Genomic DNA, 17,408 nt, shown 5'->3' with positions numbered 1-17,408 from the left:
AATATTTTGTGACAGTCTTACACATGGGGGGAGCCATGGGAAATCCCAACAAACCACTCAAGAACAATGTATATGCACATTTAGAGGTACCTTAACAGCAACTATGCTACTAAACAGCACATCCACCTTGTAAAAACTGGTTTGAGAAGCAAAAAAATTTTACATGCCAGAAAATGTTTCCAGAATGTAAATATGTATGTTTTAGATTGTGTACATTATGTGTTCAGTGCTGCTGTCCATTTTTCAAATTGGAATTGAGAAATAACTAGTATGTGCAGATTTTTAAGCATGAAGAGGAAAACTTGTCACTGCATGTCCACATGCAGATATTAACTCACTCAAATGGGCTTTTCAACCAAAGGCCCGTTTACATGCATAAAGTAGTTGACTAAAATTTAAGTCGTCAAGTGCTCAAAAAAAGTGTCCGGTGCAGTAATCAAGTATAATCAACCATACCGACTGGCACATACGCATAGGACATACTTAACCGAATAAATAGAATCTGGTTTATCTACTTCACAACTTAACAACTAAACTACCCTTATGGCGAAAGAAGTCACTCTCCCTTGTTAATACGACAGATACAGGAAACTGGCTAAGTGAGGAGATATCGATGTTTCAGGAAAGAAAAATTCATCTCTATCCCCGTGAGGGCAGATATGAATTTTCCTTTCCAGAAACATCGATATCTCCTCACTTAGCCAGTTTCCTGTATCTGTTGTATTAACAAGGGAGAGTGACGTCTTTCGTCATATACCGCCATCTGGTGGCCCTGATGTCATTTGCGAGCTATTAGTAAAATGTTGCCACCGTCCATTGCACGGAGCCATTCAGCATATACATACGCTCCAAGAAGAGGAAATTCTATCTGTCTTCATAGCTTAGTTGGTAAAGTACTCATCCAGCGAATGAGAGACCAGGGTTTATGTCCCAGTGAGGGCAGAGATGAATTTTCCTTCCCTGAAACATTGATAATTGATATCTCCTCACTTAGCCAGTTTCCTGTATCTGTCGTAAACTACCCTTAACATTTGCATAAATTTTAAAGTACTTGATGACTTAAAATTTAATAAACTACTAAACTACTTGATGCGTGTAAATGGACTTTAACTTGTAGTAGTGTGTTTTATAAAGTAAGTGTAAGTGTAATTAAGTGTGTTTTATAAGAAAGAAAACACACCCTGGTCTGATATGTGCCAGATTAGGGAGAGTCTACTGTATATTTCTTTTCTCACAAAATACACATTATAGCCTATACACAAAAATGTTTTGGGTAATACATTTTTTCTTCTTTTGTCCCCAAACCAATTAGAAACTAGTTAAATTTAGCAAAATAAAAACATAATAAAAAATGTGTTAATCAAAGTAGAGAATTAACTGATGTGTGTAACTGTAGGCTATATGATATTTTAAATATTAACATATTGTCTTAACTGTAAATAATAATAACTGTATTCAAACTGATAACACTGTTATAAAGTACTACCACCCTGATTACATGACACTGCAGCAAATTTGTTTTACTGATCACAAGTTACATAGAAATAGAGGAGATAGATAAAAATAAAAAATTATGCATTACTAAGAATATTTTTGCATTGAGATTATATAATCACCAGTCTTTTCTATGGGTTTTAAAAGAAAATATGCAATTTTCAACAATTTATATTACCTTTCTGTTTATGCTGTCATTTTATAATTGAAAAACTAAAATGATAGAAAATGATGATCCATGCAAAAAAAATAAAAGAAAAAAAAAGGACATAATATTCCTGTAGAATGATCCAAGTCTCTATTTAAAATGATTTGAGCATCGATGTTATTCTAAATTGTGTGAGGGAAAGAATTTTAGTTACAAATTGTTAATAATATTGAATCTAGTTTTTTAAGATAAATCGAAACCGTCATTACCAATTGTCAACACAACAGTAGTCTATTAGGAAGATCAAGATCAGCATCCTAAGTGCCAAGACGCGCGGAGGTGTGTTTTATAAGTACCAATCACAAAGCAGTAATGAAAAATAGAAATACTTATAATTTTATGGACTCAAGTATACACTTGACTCATCGCTTTTTTTGTTGACCAATCACAAAATATTTCTTATTCGTCTCAGACTTGAATTTGAAACTAAGTAAAAAGTCAATTCGATCCGGTATTCGTTTTGTCTTCTCTTTCTTTCAATGCTCGTCTCTGATTTAAAATAATTTTAAATTGCACACAAAATTGAACACGAAAGATTATTTAAATTATCTTCTGCATTGTTTTTTATTTTTACGAAGATAAAATTATTGCCTTTGTTCGCCTAAAAGTATTTGTAACCGTGTTAAGATGAAAAAAAAAACAAATTTTTTTGGAATTTTTCAAAAGTTTACTAGCTTAGATACGTTACTTTAAAAAAATGTGAGAAAAGTCATTACCTTATAAACTTTAGTCTTTATTTAGATATCTGCTATTTAGTTGGAATTAAATTGCTGTTTTAAAAATTTTATTAATCGTTCCTTTCATTTCAATTCGATTTTTGTGTGACTTCAACCCACGAGTGATATTTCCCTCTTTCACGCGAAGTTTTGAGGGACATACAAAACCCATCAAGCTTATATTACGTAATATAAGCTCGATGACAAAACCGTATCCAAAGAACCAACGAGACGACTTCTTCGGCGGTTCATGAAAGGAATATATCCAGATTGATATATCCAGATTGACGTGACCATACGTCCCACATTTTTGAGACAGTCCCGTTTTTTCCGATTGTTCCGGTTTTTCACATATTTCAACAACGCCAACTTGACTTTTATTCTTCAAACCAAGGAATAAAATTATCTTCCAAACTCAGAAATTATATTACGATAATTATGACTACAAATAAGAATATAAGGCGCATTAGTGGTGACGTCACGAGCGGCAGCGCTGATTCCAAACTAGTAGCCATAATTCCAAACAAAAATGAGCGGAACGAGATTATAAAGGAAAACGCCATATCACGTAGATGAGCCTCTGTTTAAATTATTTTTCTAAAAAAATGTGATTAAATAAGACTCGCGAGCTCTTGAAATGAAAACTTCAAACTCTTGTGAAATGCAATGTTAAAAATATAATAATAATAGTTAATATCTAATTAGGTATGGGTACTTTTTACTTCTCGCATGATATCCGTTCACGTGCGTTTGGCCTAATTGCTCTGAATATGCAGTAGAACCTCTCGATAACGAACATCAATGGAACCAAAAATATTGTCTGCTGACGGGGAGTAATGATAGAAGTGAAACTTCATTTATACGAGTTTCTCATTTACACGGCGTTTTGCCTTCTGTGCTATTGGTTCCTATGCATTTTAATTATTGCAAAAGTGATACATCGGTGGTTATGCATATTCACCTATCGTCTCGACAAAGAAAGTTTAATTAAAATTTCCCTACATTTTTATCACTCTTATTATTTGTAATTCCCAAATCAAGTTAGAAAGTTCGATAAATATGAAAAATTTGTAACCTGTGTATGCTATTATAAACTTTCATCTCTTCATTAAACCAATTAATTATTTCAACCCTTACATGATACGTGCACCTTGTGCGATTTCGGACTTTTTCAAAGTGTAAATGCATTCGGAAATTTAGAGTCCCAACACCCCCACGCTGTTTCGAGATCACGAGAAACAAGATCTAGGTCGATTCTGCTACACTACTGCGTGCACATGTATCTCAGGGGCCATTCAAGTATTACGTCAACAGATTTTTAGACATTTTTTACCCCGCCCCCTTGTCAGCAAAATTTTATCAGCTCTGCCCCCTCCTCCTAACACTTATCGGAATCATAGACGTATGCGAGGGGGGGGGGGGGCACGAACCCTATATGGTCCTCCCAGACGATCAAAAATTTATTTTTGATGCAATTTTTTTAAAATTAAAATATCAGAAGAAAATACTTTTATTTTATTTATTTTATTTTTATTTCATTTAGCATACAAACCTGTGCAATGCCAGTAGGCTCTAACTTCACAGGTGCACAATTCAGACAATCCATAAAATTGGAAAGAAACAGCGGGGAATATCAGTAAGCAATAACATATTCACACACACGAACAGTCAGCAAAGGGGGAGAATGCACAAAATGATGACACTAATAAATAAGTTAAAAAAAAATCCCCGAACACAAAACAAACAATAAAATAAACATGTATACAACAAATAAAATTCAATATGTGATCGTATATAAATTAAAAATATATAAAAATATATATGTATAAATTAAAAAAAATTAAATTAAAAGTATTAAAAAATCATATTGCATGTTATTCCAAATTAAAATAATCAATAGAGCTGATGAGAAAAAGCAGCAATATCAGTAAAAACAATAAAAAAGATATTTATAAAAGATATTAGTTAATAAAGATGTTATTATAATCAATTTCCTTCAATTTCAATGCTATTTGAAGGCTAATAACTCAAAAATTTCTCTTTAAGAAATTCATTGTGCCCCAATTCCTAAGCCTTTTGTGTGTCCCCCTCCCAAAGATCGATCCTGCGTACGCTTCCGATTGGATTTCCCTTCTAGAATATACATAGGGAGTCTGACCACCACCGTTTGACACTACTGCAGTGAACTTTCCTATGTATGAACTGGAATTATTTTTCACTCGATTATAGATTGAACACACTATATTTTTTAGCTTGTGTTTTAAGTTTATTAATTACTGGTTTAAGTTAAGCATTAATTAAAGGAGTGGAGCAGATTGTCGTTGCTAGTTAGTGCGAAGTACAGAGCATTGAGCTCGCGTCTTCTACATCATGGTTTCTCTAATTTGCAAAGATGTTGATCAGTCAATGGCAAGATTGTTGCTTAAAAACAACCATTTGGATAATTTGGGGTAATTCTTTCGTATTTAGCTATTGATTCGATTTTATGGAATTATTGCGGATGTGTCTGGTCTTGGCTAGCCAATGATTACCAATACTTTTCCGAGTGCAAGGTGGGCCCACACCACGCGTGATCAAGTATTTGAGGGAAATAGTAAATAAATACACCAAACGTTTGCTTCTTTTTTAATATCCCACTTACGTGCAAACTAGTTACTTTCACAGGTTTCCGCCATGCAAGAAATTTTTTTTCACGAGTAGTAGTATGTGTGTGCTTGTCCCTTAAATTATCGCAGCTTGTTTTCTCGGCCACATCATACAGGAGCATAGATAGTACAGAGGTGGAGGGATACATGCGGATGAGCGTGTATCCGCTTATATGCGGGATCACAGTAAATCACTCAAGACACGAGACACAAAGTGGACACAAAACAGTTAGCTGACCACCCCCCTCCCCCAATATGGGGTGGAGAATGTATGTTCAGGTGACCACAGACTAGGGAAAGATTTTTTTTTTCTTTTTTGGCATTCCTAGTAAAGATGCCATTAAAAATATTTCATATTTTTATAAAAGGTGGTTGATGACGTAAGCATCATTCAAACCCCCTTCCCCCCCCCCGTCATCAAAAATCAGCAAAATCCGAAATTCCCTTCCCCTCATCGATGCTGACGTAATACTGTAATAATAATAATGGCCCCTTCAAACATTTCTCTGAGGAACTTCTAACAAATTGATGCATGCCGGAAAGTTTTGTATATGTATATATGCGTGGTCCTACTTTTAGGACCACGCAAAAAGTCAAACTTTTAGCATTTTACGGCCACATCAATAAATTTGTAAAGTTCCTCGTTCCGTATTTCCGTCATTTAACAAAAAGGAAAATAATCAGGATATGTATAAGAGGGATTGTAGTTATATACAAGCATACGACTGTAATCAAATTGGGGTCCGGATTATTGAGTTTCAAGGCATATTTTTGTTTAAGAAAAATGAATGTAAGTGGAAAACAATAAACTTTTTATATACAGTCAAACCTCGTTAATGAGTCACTCTTGGGAGAGCAAAAGTATGACTTGGTAAGCGGAGTGACTCGTTAAATGGAGTAGGCCATAGCTGTGCCAATTCCTGCCGGAGGACAATTGGGACTTCCAAAAAGTGACCCGGTAAGCGGAGTGACGTGTTAACCGGGTGACGCACTAACGAGGTTTGACTGCATTTTATATTGATGAATACGGCATGATTAGCTTCACATCACGAAATGATCTGATTATAGAGTTTTGATTATAGATATTTTCAATCTATATTTGTTTTGCTTGACCAAAAGCTTAAATATTATGCATTTAGTCAATATTGAACCTGTCTCACCATTGAATTAATTCACTACCGTTTTATCTTGGAAGAAATACCGCGTATCGCAAGTATGAAATCTTATATGGCTCGCTTTTGCAACAAGAAACTTATGGTTTCGATGAAAACTGTAATGTGAAAAAGATTTTTTTTCAATGCTTATAAAGCCGGTCACATTAAAATTTAGATAATAAAATATTTCTCACTTTAGTACACTGGCCTTTACGCAGTTCCACAACAATTAAGCGATCCGTGGCACATTTAGAGATCCCTTGAGTGACATGTGGCGCAGTTTTAGAGCACTTTAGCGGCCCCCAGTGTGGTTCTACATCTCACTCATGTTACCCGCTGCCCGTTCCCAGATTACTTAAGTGATCCGCGGCATAATTACGGATCACTTGAGGAATGCGTGATACGGTTCCAGATCACTTGGATCCGCGAAACATTCAAAGATTACTAAAGTGACTCTGTAGAGGATTTATCAATAGGGAGAATGTTAGTTCAGGTGCCCACAAACTATCGAAAGGTTTTTCTCGTTTTTGGCACATCCAGTAAGATGTCATTAAGAATATTTCATATGTTGATAAAGAGTGGTTGATGACGTAAGCGATATGATACATATGAATAAATATGGAATTCTTGTTAAATGCAGAAGACAAAATCTAAAAGATTGCGATGAATTTGTGATGCGATTAATGCCGCTATGAATGAACCTAGGCCTGATAACAATCCAGCTCAGACCAGATACCTAAAATACAAGGTTGCCCCCGTGATAAATCAACAAGTCCACGTACAGATACCTCCTCTTTAAGCGATTAATTAGTTCTAAAAAACAATCGTGTTGGGCGATATCTCGTAAGGGTGCGGTTATAGTGCATCCTGGTTTCCGAATCAGGTAGTGGGCGTGGTTTACTCGTGCCGGGAGGATGCTCATAGTGCATGCCGGTTTTTTTCGCGCCGTACTTTATACTGTATAATTTTTTTTTAATTGTCAAACTGGTGGGAGGGGAAAAAAACGAAAACAAAAATGCTGACGTAAAGAAAAAAAGCAGTTTCGATTTGGATTTTACACTGTGGTCGTTGCATTTCGTTTCGTATTCAAAACAATATTCGCTGTTCATTTGGTTTCGTTCCCAGCTACATGTAATGCATCAAACACTAGTTTCTTCTGCAAATTATTTCACCAAATCTATTCATAGTTTGAATTTCTCTCACAAATAAAACATTTGTTCCATTTTTTTTTTTTGCAATTATTATTTTGCTAAAATTGGCAATTTGCCAAATGAGGTGGCAGAAAAAGTAGGAAAAATTGCCCACGTGTCAAGTTTTAGGAGCAATTTGTGTCTTCGAAAGTTGGAGGGTATAGTGATAACCAGGACGCGGATGTTGATGACACTTGCATTTTTATGATTTTTCTTGCACTGTTAGAACGGTATTACACTATAGAAGTTTGATAAAAGTCCTTTTATAAAACTTGAAAAGTTTAACCAATTATGCTATCGGTTACATTCGAACAAATGCAACCGATGCCCTCACTGATTGCATTTTTCAAGTTTTATAAAGGATCTTTTATGAAACTTGAAAAATACAACCAATAAGCTGATCGGTTGCATTTGCTCGAATATAACCGATCACAGTTCATTGGTTGTATTTTTTAAAGTTTTATGAAAGCACTTTTGCAAAACTTTTACAGTGTAATACTGGCCTTAGAGCATTTTTTCACTTTGGGGCATATTTTTTTTCTTTTTTTTGGCATTTTCACGATATTTTCTCACTTTTAAAATTTTTTGACAATGAAAAAGATTGAGAAAATTGAATACTGATTGCATTGAGTACTAATGAAAAAATATGCTTGAATTTCTTGGAAAATATAAAATAAAATATTTTTTTTTTGGCTTCCTAACCATAGGCATGAATACATAGGATTTCCTCGAAGGGGGGGGGGGGGAATGTGCTTCATTTTTCGTTTTTTACTGGAAAAAACCTATTCCCCCTCCTCCAGTACATCAGTCATGCCCCCACCCCATCTAGTAACAGGGTCCTCCGATCAAATGCTTCACAGGACTCTCAATACCAAATATTTCTTGTGAAAAAACAGAAAGTTGTAAGATGTGGCAGTCCAGTGGTTAGGGAGCTAGCTTCTGACTGTGTAGGTCTGGGTTCGGGCATGGATGTCTACTAACACATTAACAAATTCCCTGGGCAGAGATCGTAAAGGTCTCTTGGGAATACGTGATGATCACGTTACGTTATGTCTCGGGCTCCGAAGTCGGAGCCCTGTCAGCCCCACCCTTGGGGAGCCTTAACGCCAGTGTGTTCCTAACCGATTCATAAATTATAATTCGTTTATTAGAAAAAAACTGTTTTTTTTTTTTTGATGAAATCTAAACGAGAGAAAAAAAACTTGAGAAAAAAATTAACATGATTTTGATGCTGTCAAAACTGTTCTCAGTGTCAAAGAGAACTTTGTTTTATTACTTTGATGGCATTTTTTTAGTCACTTTTCAAGATTTTTAGAGCAACATCATCTGATCCTTGGTGATAACGTAGTAAGTTATTTTCGTCACTAACAATAAAATGAATGTAAGTAGTTTTCCATTGTTGAACGAGAATAGCTCGAATAATGATCACAAATTTGATTTAACACCTTGTAAATTATTAATTTAAAAAAAAATTTAATAATTAATTTTACCTTATCGGGGCCCGTGGGCCAGCTGTTAGCTACCCCTGCCATAAAGTATGAAGGAGGGGAAGAAAGAGATCTCTCTCGAATTTATTATTTTTCCCATCTACTCTGGGCTCAGTTAACTCGCCTTGAGAAGAGGTTCTATTAAATAAATAATAATAAAGTTAATATAAACACTTTTTTTATTCGTTAATTAATAATATTTATAATTAATAATCAATTTGTTGGACGGATTTGGAGGATTGAAAATCCCTTCAGATCACGAAATGGATGCATGTCAACTGTAGGGTTGGTATGGTATTTACCTTTGACGGAATTTTACCGCCTTTGGGCAAACCAAATATAGGCCTGGTGTAATTATTTTATGACTATTAAAAATATTTTGATTAAGTTCTCCTTAACCAAACAAAAAAAAAACCTAAAAAACGTGGTAAATATCGTTATCTTTTTTCCCAAATACTAACTGATGTCGAACGATTCTCTCAATATTTTCAGATTTACGAGAGTACCAAGTTTGAGTTTTCAAAAGCAAATTGACAAATATCATTTTATTTTTATCAATATAAATCAGTGTGTATCTTTTATCGCTCACAATCTACTGTAGTTCAAATACCAAGTCCAGCACGCACGGAATCTTTAACCGGAAAGATATTTCCGGGGAATTTTTTGCTTTTCACAGCCGGTTTGCGTAAAGCGGCAACACGCTATGCAAATGAACGGAGTGTTTCCTTATTCCGATTTGCCCGATCGCTACCGATTGCCGAAATCTCGAGAAACATCAAGAAATTTTTCCAGTTAGTCACCCGCTTCTAAAAGCTAAAAAAAGTTGAAATTACGGTTTTTAACCAATCGGAGACGACGCCGGGTTTCCAGAATCAGAAATACGGACGCACTATGTTAACACCCTAAAGTATGATCACAGTGGCATCGACATCAGGCGGTTCCACCGACGGCCGACGTCGCCCGATCATTTCAAACAAAGCAGAAGGTATACAGGTGGTCTCAGTCGTTCCGACCGCATCGTCCGATTACACCGACGTCGGATTCCATCGGGCGAATTTCGATTCCATTTGTTTTTATCTGCCGATTCGATCGAAAAATACACAGACCCATGTAAACAAACATCGAGAGAGCATTCCCTCCCACGCGCTCCCACTTGATTTTGCCCGACTGCGAGTATATCACAAATATTTTAATGTTACCATAAGTAGTATACTAAGTGAAAAATATATAACTTACCTCTCTCTCTCTCTCAATGTTACCGAGAGTATCTCTTCAGGTGGTACACATCGTCGGTTTGACTGCTTTTTGGATTTTATTTTTTCAATAAAAAGTTCGTTTAATCATTCTCTAAGTTAAATTTTACCATCCTGTTCGAGAAGTTGGTGAAACAACGCGTATGAAGTTTTTCTCTATTCACAAAAACGTCATTGGTGTAACACACATTTCTTCTTTTTTAATAACAAATATTTTAAGGCGGGACTTGTTTCCAAACACACAATGATATGAAACATCTGTTTTTTAGTCTACACTCACTGAATTGAAGTGAATAACTGCCTGAGGTACACTGTGATCACCCTATCGGCCAACGTCTGAACGAAAATAATCGGACGACCGATGTCGGTGTAACTGTGTCCATACTCTAAAGCATAGTTTCCCAACCTTTTTTGTCTCATCGCCCCCTTCTTCAGAATTTTTTTTCTCTCAGCGCCCCCCAACGCAATCTAACCCATAGGATTCTATGCTATACCCGTAGCTTCTACCGCCCCCCGGAACATTCCATCGCCCACGTTGGGAATCACTGCTCTAAAGTGAGACCGCGTAAAGCAAAGGATACCTGTAACACAGAAACGGTAACAGATACCCGTAAAAAAGCCATGGGAACAAAATGTCGCGAGTGAAGGACCGGGTTCCGTATCAAAATGAAGGTCGATCTGAAGTCGGCTTCTTGGCAATTAAGGAGGGGGGTGGTGGAACAGAAACGGAGAATTAGAATGGATGCAAATACGAACTTCGAAGCTAGTTATGTGGGCGAGATATCAATAAAGAGGAGTAAAGTGAACGCATGAAATCACGCTAAGTGATTTGATGTTGTCGCTGCAGTAAACCAGTAGCCGCTGTTAGACTTGCGCCGACAATGTGCGTGCTGAAGTGCAAGCCTAGCTCTTCAAGTAAGAACGAAAGTAGTCCTACGGGTATGAAAACTAGAATCGGTGTCCGTCTGGGCACACGAACGAAAGTGGTCACCTAGGTATGGAAGCGACCGTTCAGGCTCTTAAACCTAGAACGTACAGGCACGAGAAAGTGACTGGCCAGCCTCGTCGAACTAGAAAATCCGAATGAAAGGTGCCGTCCAAGTTCTTGGAATGACTGGTTGTGCAGGAACGAAAATGGTCGCGAAAGAGACCATCTGTGCTCTTCAAACTAAAAGCGTTTAAAAACCGCAAACTTAAGCCCGAGAATTTAATTCCCGCAATGTTTGTTTTTCTGGTAGCAAGTGTAACGGTTAACTATGTGTATGTCACTTGGAACGGAAGGTACATCGCTGTAGCAAATTATAGGTTACCGTGGGGCTTCGTCTCTTTGAAGTTCAAGTTATATTCGTTTAAATTTTTGTTTTGAGAAGCCCCATGAGGATCAAAGAATAGGCAGTGTCGGGCACTGCCGCTGTTATTTTTCATGAAAACGTCAATCTTGTATTAATAAATTGAAATTAAATTTTTCGTAGTATAAAATGCTGTGATGGGGATCATGGAAACAAACTTTCACGTATGTGAAGTTTCGGAATTCATTTCAAAATGAAGATCGATCTGAAGTTGGCTTCTCGGCTACTAAAGAGGGGATAATGGTGGACGAGAGACAGTGAATAGGAATGGATGAGGATACGAACTTTCAAACCATTACTAGAATAGAATGTGTTTAAAAAGGAGTGTAAGAGCGCGTGAAATAGCGCTAAGCGATTTAAAATTGTCGGTGTTGCGACAGTACCGTTGTTAGACACGCGCTAAGTACAGACTGAAGTGAGAGCACATCACTTCTAAGAATCGGAACGAATGCGGATTTTTTCACAGTGGTAGTCTATGCCCGGTATTAAAGGCCCGAGAACGAAAATGGCTATCCTGGTACGCAAATGAGAACGGAGGCTTGAGAAGACAGGACAGTGCAGAGTAGAACTGCGAAGGGAAAAAGGATTCTATATTGGTGCTCGGCTTCGTAATCTACAATTTAGCTGCATTTCATAGGTTCTCGTGGGGCTCGGTTACTTAAGCAATTTAAAAATTAGAAAACGTTCGCTCAAATTGTGTAATTTCCATTCGTTCTCGTGGGGTTCGGTTTCTTGCGAAATTTTTAAAAGTAGTTGTCGGCCCGGTGCAAGTTCAGTTTTGGGCCCCCGCCACAGCATTGGGAATGCCAAGGGGGGTCTGCTGAGTCTGGGTCGACTTCCATTGCACTCCGTTTCATAAGCAACGAAATTCATAGCAGTACTATAATACACCACCCCGTCAGATGCCACTGGAGTTGCCCGAGCGCGCATGCGTTGTGTATACTCGCGGCAGTACTGCGCGTTGGTTTTGAGTTCCGGTGTAGCGTTTTTGGTGTCATACTCTTCGTCATCTTGTGTTCTACGCGTGACTTTGCACTCATATATCGCGAAATTTTGAAAAAATCAGGATATGTTTACACTTTAAATTTACACCCTTGTATATTTTAAAGTGTCTAAGATGAAAACTCAAACCTCAAAATAAGTCATAGCACATACTCCTCTTCAAAACGCCACCTGGTTCACTGGGATTGGATAAGTAGTTTGAGTTATGATCCCGTTTATACATGCGTATCGAATCCGCAAACTCGAAAATCATTGGTTCAGTTTACGCGTGAACAGTTCCTGACGTTAGGCTGTCACAAATATAAAACTGGTACTAGCACAAATTTTCATTTTTCTTTAAAATGAGACCAAGATGCAGCGCTATGGCTATTTTTGGAGTTATTGAAGTTTTAATTTACTTCGATAAAAACTGTCGCTCATTTGGATGCGATTGCCTCAATACACCCGGCATCGATTTTGAAGTCGTTTTCACGTCATAAAACCATTTCAATTTAGGCCTGAAGAACATTTGCTCCGAACTTGGGGTCACGTTCTTGGAGCTTCCCACATTTACCGATAGCTGGCTTCGTTGGAATGGAATTCATCTGAATAGGAGGGGGTCTGGGTGGTTTACGATAGGCTTAGGTCAGGTTTTTTACTCCCAGACCACGTAGATGGGAATGCGGGTTAGTTAGTGATAATAGCAACAGTATTGACAGGGAATTACCCACCTCTGACTTGGATGGCTTCTCGATTGACACTACATTACAGGGCAAATTAAAATATGTGCTAATTAATGCCAGGAGCTTGGGTGATAAAAAAGATTTTTTGGAAACTATGATAGCTGTGGAATGCCTACAGAATCTTGGGCGAACGATGGGGATGAATCTTTCTTACACATCTCAGGATACGATACTGATAGGAACGGGGGTGGAGTGTTGATATACGTGAAATCATGTTTGAAGGCTAGAGAGTGTAACGTGCAGAGAAGTGATATTAAAACTATATGGATTAAGTTTGAAAACAAAAGACATCATAAACTTATGATTGGGGTTTGTTAAAATCCACCGAACAGGCCCGTGGCCAGAAATTTCGTTCGATGGGGACCAAATTGATAGAACAATAGATTTGAGACCATACCTACAGAGGGACATAGACTTGGTTGAAGGGGTGCAGAGAAGAGCTACGCGTGTCCTTATTGGCACACAGGGCTTGAGTTATGAAGAGAGACTTCATTTTTTGAATATGTTTACATTGGATGAACGCAGGTGTCGAGGAGATATGATCGAAGTGTTTAAAATTTTCAATGGGATGGATAGGATGGACCATGAACTTTTAGTACACCGCCAATCGACTGCTTTTACAAGGGGACACCGGTATCGATTGGTGAGGGACAATGCAAGGTTATGGTGTCGCAGGGAATTTTTCTCTAATAGGGTTGTTAATAAATGGAATAGTTCCCCCCCCCCCCCAGAGGTAATAAATTGTAACACAGTTGACACGTTTAAAAAGAAATATGATAAACATGTTGAGGTAAATCGAGAAGCTATCCATACTTAGATTAAGACAACCATAAGTATTCTTTTTGGACATTGTATAATATTTTATCATGTGTATATGTTGTTTATAATTTGTGTTAATTGCATTTTTAATTGGGTTGCTGTATTTTTGAAATATATGACAACCATATTTTTATGGGCATCTTTTTCTCAGCCACCTCGTTGGGCATTTTGCCTGTTGTGGCGTTGTATTTGCATTTATAAGGTGTTAAATCAAATTTGTGATCATTATTCGAGCTATTCTCGTTCAACAGTGGAAAACTACTTACATTAATTTTATTGTTAGTGACGAAAATAATTTACTACGTTATCACCAAGGCCCAGATGATGTTGCTCTAAAAATCTTGGAAAATGACTAAAAAAATGCCATCAAAGTAATAAAACAAAGTTCTCTTTGACACTGATCGTCCAGGCTCTTCAACCTAGAACGAAATTGGCAGTACAGGCTACAGGCACGAGAAAGTAAGTAACTGGCCAGACTCTTCGAACTAGAAACGTTGCAGAACCACAAACACAGCATGGGAAAAATGCTCTCCATATATGGTGAGCGAACCCACGAACGCATTCAGCGATCAACTGACATCCACCTTTCGTCTCCTCTGGACTCAGAGCTTGCATGCGCTTTTTGCGATTTTCACCCTCTCAACGTGGTTTGCGACACCATGTTCCATTGAAATTTTTGTTCCTCTTTATGCCTTCTAACAACCTTCAGAGTTTGTTGGTCCATTAACAGAACACCCTGTATACAGTATCAATACTAATTTTTGAACTCCCGGGGGTTATATATTTTAGATAAAAGTCTGTTAGCTCCATAGTTCAGGACAGTGAATAGAATTAACTAAATTGAACAGTCAATTTCTCAACTGTGGTGAGTCGGTCGACCCTCACACACAGGGCCGGATTAAGATGCTTGAAGGCCCTAAGCACTGGAATGGTTTTGGTTTTTCCCACCAGGCTGGAAAAACAGCTTGGGGATTATTTTACTCGTGTAGCTTATAAGCCAGAGGGTGCCGAAACTGTCTCGCACGGGTAATAGTAATTAATAAGATAACGCTCCTAAAATCCTCATCGCCCATTCGCGCCCCATTCATTGCAGATATATTCATTGCATCTCCCCCTGAAACTATGCCGTGGATCCGCTTAATGAATCATAAAGATTTGCACATTTTTAAGTTCATGTCCTTATTTTGTAGAACTTGGATTACTCTTAATGCTTGGGTCTCACCTGGACTGGATACAGCCCGAGAACCTCATGACAACTAGATCCAGTTTGCGACAAACTGGTAGGCAGGTATTTTTAGTTTCATTAGGAGGGGGGGGGGGGGCTCAAATAAAATCAGTTTGTCCAAGGTCCCTATGAGCTGTTAAGAAGGCCCAAGCTTACTTTTATGGAAATTTCACGAAATCTCATTCGAAACATTCAGCATCAACGTGGTCTCTAGTTTGCAATATTATTAGTTTGTGCATTTCTGCCATTTTTTTAAAAGGCCTTCAACTATACAATGACTCGAAAATTCTAGGAGTTTTGCCGGATGCTTGATGATGGAAAAAAATGGTGCATACAAAATGTGCATTTGATAATTTTTTTTGTGGTGCTCGATTTTTCCTTAATGCCCTAAGCACATGCTTATTTTGTCGAATGATTAATCCATCCCTGCTCACACACTTTCTCAGCCAACGTTCACCTCTCATATCAACGGCACTTGGTGTTCCGTTAAACAGTTCATCTCCGTTAATTCGTTAATTATTTCATTTAATCGCAGTGGTGCCTTTGCCTAGTGAATGTACACTTAAATAACATCAGCAAGCAAATAGTTCACAAACTGCAATATACCGCACAAAAAAATGTGACTCGACTGTGTAAATCATCCTGTGCGTGTTAGGCCTATATTCTACTTCCTCTCAAGAGTCACATCAGATAAGCATTTTCAGGACTACGTGGTCTTTCCTCATGCTAAATTATTCAAACTACCTATTGCGAGACAAACAAAAGTCACGTTCAAACTCAATTGCAACAAACGTTTACCCGACAATTTTTCTTCATTATTCGAAAACGCAAAAATTTTGCCGCAGTCATACTTTTTTTAAAAAATAAGTAAACGTGTAGTAAAATTTAATAGTTTTAATATAAAGTAAAAGTAAAATAATATTTCCTTTTAACAAATGTTGATCATCACGTACAAGGACGGGCTTGAGTATTTTGCGGCCCTCTAGAACGGGGTTTCCTAGTGATCATGAACACCCTGGTGCAGGCCAGGTTTACATTGGCACCCGAGAATTACTATCAAATTATTATTTAATGGCCATAAAATAAAAACATTAGGCAATAAATCGGACGATAGGACTCACCGAAAAAATTACAAGTGTGCTCCCAAGGCACTTAAAGGTTGAGGGCTGTCAGGGCTAAAGGAAGCGATTATCTACCCAGGACAGCGACTGGATACATTCTTAGCCAAGCAAGCATATATTATGCCGTTTCTGTAATTTTAAATAATTTCAAAAGAAGAATTTAGCTCTCCCCCCCCCCCCTGGTCCAAAACCATTTTCTTGGTTTGGGAGGAAGGGATCCTGTCAAAACCCTAGGCCAGAGGGTTCAATGTCTGAGTTTTGGAGATCTCGGACAGAATTTCAAGCTATTGCTTTAAAAAGTTAAAGATATAATGCAATCAAAGTATTCTTATCCCGTTTTTTTTAGGCCCCCTGAAATTTAACGGCACGGTGTGGTAGCGTCCTTCGCACCTGCCTAGGTCCGGCCCTGACTACGTATAAATCACAGTCCATACGATAAAAAACTAATCCTTCATCTATCTTCATCTATCCTTATATCTCTAAAGAAGTGATAAAAATATCCGACATTAATTTTTCTCCTTAACTCTTTTAAATTTCAAAACATTTTTTTTCTCTCCGTAATAAAGTATTCTTGAGACATTCAATTATCTAGAATTCAGAAAATTTAAATAATTAGCTTCTTTTTCATTATGAAACAATAACATATTTTTTCTGAACAATAAGTTGCTATTTTTCACACATAAAGTGTATAATTCAGATCCAATGGTTTGCTTTGAGGATTTTTCGAAAACTAGCTATGTATTTGTTTTTAATCAACGAATATGGAGAAAACTGGATGAAAGCCACTACTAAAATCATTTTACCGCTTTCAATAGAGGGTTCACGAGCTCTTTTATTTTAAAAAACTTCATCTTGGACAAAGAAACCACTCTGTTATGTAAGAAAATGAAAATTAATATTGTCCTCAAAATAGTAACTATTCAAGAATATATTAGAATTCTCGTCTTGGCCGCGTGGTTGGGATCGGACATGTTTTTATCGCGCTCCGCTCTTCAGCTAATAACCGTAGGTTTAGCCGGGACC

At 37.4% G+C, this 17,408-nt stretch overlaps 1 protein-coding gene across 2 annotated transcripts in view; it reads right to left on the bottom strand.

Annotated features, from left to right (window-relative positions):
* Positions 1 to 1,987, bottom strand: part of LOC149085341 (transforming acidic coiled-coil-containing protein 3-like) — a 53,364-nt gene extending 51,377 nt beyond the window's left edge. Inside the window, exon 1 of one of the 2 annotated variants that reach the window (XM_089233304.1) lies at positions 1,912 to 1,987. The gene's annotated coding sequence lies outside the window, so the exon portion shown is untranslated. Of the gene's footprint in view, positions 1 to 1,672 lie in introns of both variants that reach the window. The other variant, XM_089233305.1, reaches the window with a different exon arrangement.
* Positions 1,988 to 17,408: the final 15,421 nt, after the last annotated feature.

The sequence above is a fragment of the Pholcus phalangioides genome, unplaced genomic scaffold (assembly GCF_987345545.1).
Source record: "Pholcus phalangioides strain wild (caught in Gottingen) unplaced genomic scaffold, Ppha-v1.0 ptg000007l_1, whole genome shotgun sequence".
NCBI lineage: Eukaryota > Metazoa > Arthropoda > Arachnida > Araneae > Pholcidae > Pholcus > Pholcus phalangioides.
This window is presented reverse-complemented; position numbering and strand designations above follow the sequence as displayed.